Source organism: Macadamia integrifolia, unplaced genomic scaffold, assembly GCF_013358625.1.
Source record: "Macadamia integrifolia cultivar HAES 741 unplaced genomic scaffold, SCU_Mint_v3 scaffold2459, whole genome shotgun sequence".
Lineage (NCBI taxonomy): Eukaryota > Viridiplantae > Streptophyta > Magnoliopsida > Proteales > Proteaceae > Macadamia > Macadamia integrifolia.
The window spans coordinates 61,579-66,914 of record NW_024868731.1 but is presented as its reverse complement, the minus strand read 5'-3'; the positions used below and the strand labels follow the sequence as shown (position 1 = coordinate 66,914).

General features: G+C 41.6%; 1 long non-coding RNA gene across 1 annotated transcript in view; it reads left to right on the top strand.

Moving 5' to 3' along the window:
- Positions 1–2,727: 2,727 nt before the first annotated feature.
- LOC122066552 overlaps positions 2,728–5,336 on the top strand; it is a 3,641-nt gene continuing 1,032 nt past the window's right edge. The window contains exons 1-2 of the long non-coding RNA XR_006136398.1: positions 2,728–3,056; positions 4,001–4,074. This is a non-coding gene — a long non-coding RNA (uncharacterized LOC122066552). The remainder of the gene's footprint in view (positions 3,057–4,000; positions 4,075–5,336) is intronic.

Below are 5,336 nucleotides of genomic sequence, written 5' to 3'. Positions count from 1 at the left end.
CTGTCATTTAATTTATTTACATTCTGTTGAGAGCCGGTGGACGGCATTGTCTTTATTTTTTCGAGTACTCACGGTGGGCCTTCTCCAACAGCCCTATGGGCGTATCGTGGGAGAGAGTTCGCGGCTCGTACCCGGAGTATACGCGCACTGTGGTTGTAGTAGCACTAAAACCAAAGACTTAGTAATGTTGATTAGGTGTATGTGATTTAAAATGAATTGCATGGCATGTAGTGCATATGATGTGTTGTGATGTGTGGACTGTGTGTGTGGTCCACCTCTCTACTTACTGAGCTAGTGAGCTCATTCCACGTGTACACCCCTTTTTAGATGATTTTGCAGGTCATGCATCTGAGGAGCTTGGGGTGGGTCCCGCAGTCGAGTTTCCTGAAGAGGACTGGTGGACCCCTGATGAGTTTGAGCACGGCGTAGACTGCGCGTGTGAGAGCTGTGCTGCAGGACAGCAGTTCTGAGGCCGAGCTGAGCTCCAGCCTTGAGATCGAGCCGAGCTGTGTACTCTGATGATTTTGATAAATTCATGTATATATACTTGATATTTGAACTTCATTCTTTTTGTGTATATATCATGCCTTCGGGCCCAAAAGTATATAATTATGGTATTATCATTTGGGTATCGAGTATATGAAAATTATTTACAGGTAAAACTTAGTCTTCCGCTGATCTGATGAATTTATGTTAGTGTATGTATGCTGTGGTGGAATACAGTATCTGATGATCCTGGCAGGTTTGGGTTAACCGGTGTTAACTCGGTCACCGCTCCGGTTCAGGGTGAACGGGGTGTGACACATGGTCTTACCAATATTGTTGTGATCAAAGTTTTATGGATGCGTAGTTATAGAATTAAGTGGTAGTGATTGTAACATCGACGGTCTGAGGCACAGTGTGACCGACGGGGGAGAATCTGGTACCGTGGGCCCAGAGGTCAGTATTATAGTGATGCCCACCGATGTATGATTGATTGAGATGATACATGTAGATTGCATATGGTTAGGTTTCACCCTGGTACTACACCCCTTGCCAATAGGGGTTAGGTAATGGCTAATCCTAAGAGATGGGGATGCGGCATGGGTGACCGATGTGTGAGATTCCAGGACCGTGGCTGTATGCTCCACAACACAAGTGACCGATGTGTAAGATTTTGGGACTGTGACTGTCTATAGCATGGGTGACCTATGTGTGTGATTCCAAGACCATGGATGTAGGATGGGATTACTCCTTAGGGGTTTGTGAGGTGACCGATGTGTGTGATTTTGGGACCTGTAAGCTCCTGACTTGCAACTAGTTTGTATCTCTGGGTGACTGGTGTGTGTGATTCTGGGACCAGGGATGCCACCTATGTTGCAGTAGCACTGATACCCTATCTTGGACTTAGTAATTGTTTGTTAGGTACTATGTGATAAAAATGGATCATGAGCATCATTTAATTTGTTTGAGTATGAATTGCATCATTTATTTGTGTGTGTACTTGCATCTACACCCCTCACTGAGCTTGTGAAGCTCAACCCTCGTTGATTATTGTTTTTAGATGGTGGAACCGATGCTAAGCCAGGATTGGACTTTGGCAGCGGTTGTGAGGTTGTGTCTACGAGACACCGGGATGCTGATGAACATCACTTCTACTATTTCAATTATTCCTGTTGATATGTATATTTATGAGATGTGTAGTAGGTGATATTGTAATTTACAATTGCTTTCAGACATGAAAATTGTATAATGTAATTTATCATTTTAGCACATCACCGGTGATATTTGTATGATTTTATTAGCGTAAATTTGATTTTAGTTGTGGTCTTGATAGCATTTGTGAATTAAGATACTGCATCTGTGATCCTGGACGGTTAGGCTGACTGGATGTGGGTGTTTAGTGCTATATACCGTGGCCAATTTGAGGCAGGGTGTGACAATGAATGTCACTTAATAGACCTTAGGTCATCTCTACAGAAAGCTTTAATGTTCAAGGTTGAACCCTCAAGTGGTATTCTTTGTTGAGTTTTCCTCATTTTATTTAACCCGTACGTAATAGCTATTGACCATTTATGGACTTTAATATTGTTGCAAAGTTATACTCTATTACCATTTGATTGAAATTGACAAAAATAGTCTGTTGTGACGTGCTTAAGTTTTAATAGAAAATAGGCACCTGATGTGGTTAGAAATAGAAAAAGTTTCTTGAATTACAATAATTTCATTCATAACATAACAAAAAAAAGGTTCTTTTTGTAACATCATAAATTCAGAACTCCCTTAGTTCAAAGGGTATTGATAGTGAGTTATAGCTAGAAGCTAAAGGATAATGATGAGGATGGTGGGACAAGTGGAAGTGATGAAAAAGCAGGGAAATGGTTGATTATAGGTGTGGGGAAGGTTCCATATAAGATGGGATACCATAGGCTGAAGACAGGTTAGTAGGGAAGCCCACAGCAGACAACCAGTGGGATAGACCCCTGCCAACTGGCTAGCCGGTTGCAATGGCAGAATGCCCAAAAATTTGCTTTTTGCTCTGTGGGCCCTACTATATTGCAAGGTTTCTTTTCCTAATCCTGGCCCTACTACATTGCAAGGTTGCTTTGCCCAACCCTACCATAGATTTGGGAATTTCTAAGGGTTCTAATGCACTTAGTTTCATGTTAAATTTTAAATCCTATAGGGAGTAATTTCAATTTAAGTATTTCTAAAAATGGGTTTTTGTAAAAACTGATTTGCTAAGGTCTTTTTGGCTTTATAAAAAGTGGGTAGGTCGGACGTTCCTCCCTTTCTTTTGTTGCTGTGAGTACGAAGCAAGAAGCAGAAAAGAGAACAGAAGAAAAGGGAAAGAAAGGAAGAGGAAGAAGAAGAAAAGAAGGGGAAGGGAGCTGTTGTTGCTACTGCTGTCTACTGCTGCCTGCTACTGCTGTACACACCAGTGCAGCTGGTGGTACTGCAGCTGCTACTGTTGTACAGTCATGTACACTTATGTGGTTCTACCTCATTCCAGCACTGGGACATGGGTTGTACAGCTGATGATGACTCTCCTACATATCCAACACCCAATTGGGAAGGTAAAACCCTAACCATAACTTGTAAGTTTAATTTCAGTAGGAATCAGTTAGGGGTAGGGGTAGTGTAAAAGTGAAATTGAAGGTTGGGAATTGCATGTAGGGACCTAATACAGTCTCCCACAGCAAAAGCCCCATTTGTGAAACCCAATTGATTGTAGGGTTATCCTAGAAACCCTAAACTAGGGGGCTTTTCCCAATTGAACTAAATTGATTGCAATTGGTAGTGGAGTATGGGTCTCGTAGACTTCAATTGTACCCAAGGACAGACAGAAAATTTAATTGATCCTCCCATGGAGTAAATTGGGCAAATTGAGACCCAAATTGAATTGGGAAATTAGTTTTTATGATGTAGAAGTTTAAAATGAAGAGGGTGCACTATGATTTAGGTGCTAGAACTACCTGGCACAACTCTGCCAAGAAGAGGCAGGGTTGTTGGGCAGTAAAAGCCAATTCTGTAGGGGAACCAACCAGCCAGTTGGGCCCTGACAGAACAGGTGCAAATGGGATTTATGCAAGGTATGAACCCTATGAGTAGTATAGGTGTACTCAACCCTGCCTAGTAATGGTCTAACCATGTAAGGGTGAGCTTTATGACCCTAGGAAAGAAGGAAAGGCTGTAGAATATAGAAGGGTAGTGAAATGTCAACATTGCCCCATTATGCTTTCAAACCTCAACAAAGTACATACATGCATCAACGGCAGTACCGGCATGCCCAGTAAATTAATAATGATGGACCACTTTTCTATGAGATTGTTCCTATGAATTACAGTGAGTGGTATGTTATTAGTTTAATCAGTAAGAAAGAAATATTGACTTGGAGTCAGTATGCTGCTTCTCAAATGACTGTGAGTTCAAATACTAAAATCCAACCAAGGTTTAAAAGTAAAATTGTGCAAATATCTATTAAAAGTAATATTTATCCTAATGTGAATCTAATCACTAGGAAACTAAAAAGCAATTGGTGAGGACACGCATGATCGGGAATTTAGCAAAAGAACATTGGATTCGGGAAATCAGGTGAGTGGGTGATTGGTTTATTTTATGGAGTGTTTCTTGTATGTTTTAGTTTTGGTTGCACATGTGAAAATGTGATGAAACTTGTGTTATGGATTTATTTTGTATAAAAGTATATATATTTTCACATGATGCATGTTTTACCAACTTGGATGTGATCAAGGTTTTGTGGATGAGTAGTGTGATTTCTGTGTGGAAATGGATGTAATATTGACAATCGTTGGCACGGTGTGGCCGAGGTTCTGTCTGGTACCATGGGCTCAGAGATCAGTCTTACACCTATGGTCACAATGGATTGTGATGGGTATATTGGTTGTATTGGATGCATTTAGATGCATATGGTTAGGCTTACATCCCTAGTGCTATAATCCCTTTCCAACAGGGGGTAAGGTATTGGCTAATCCCACTTAGTGGTAGGTCATGGAAGACTATTATTGTAATACCCTACTTTTAAACCCGGTCTGATTAAGCGGTTGAACCGGTTTAACCATGCAGGAACCGAGCCAGAGGAAATTAGAGCAGGTTCCTTATGGGCTATGATGGCTCGGGTGACCTTAAACACCGGCTGGCCCGACAAGTCCGAGCCAGTGCCAGAAGAGACGGGAGTGCCCAAGCCGTGTACATGCACCTACCATAAGACTATGTACGGATAAAGCAAGTATTGTAGCCATATTTTAAGGTATATACGTATGCTACATCGTATGCCGAGGGTGGGGTTCGCGCCGAGGCCCGAACCCGGTCAAAATCCCAAGTTTTGGCCCTCAGGTGGGTAGGACAGGTGGGTACACCCACCCAACTGAGTGACCCATCCATGTGCACTATTCACTTAATTAGAAATAGTATATATAGCTTTATGTTTTTCTTTTCTTTCCATTTATGTCACCCGTACGTTGGTGAGGATAGTAAAGAGGAGAGAGAAAAGAAAGGGAAGAAGAAAGGAAGAGAAGGAAGAGGAAGGAAAGAGGGATTTCAGCGGTGCCAAAGCTTGATCCTCCCATTCCGGCACCGGGAGAGTGATCTTCAACTCTAGATCTACAGTTAGAGGTAAGCAAAGTTGGGTTTTGTGAACATTCACCATACCCAAGCTTTAAACCCTTGATTCGAGTATGGTTTCTTGAGATCTTGTAAATCCCCTTTGGAATGATGAATCTAAGGTTTAATAGATGATTTATGTGTTGATCTTGAAGGATTTGAAGAGATATTGACAAGGTAGAAGAAGCATTGTGAGTTTGAAGTGATTTGGAGGGTTTGAAGTCGTTCTTGAG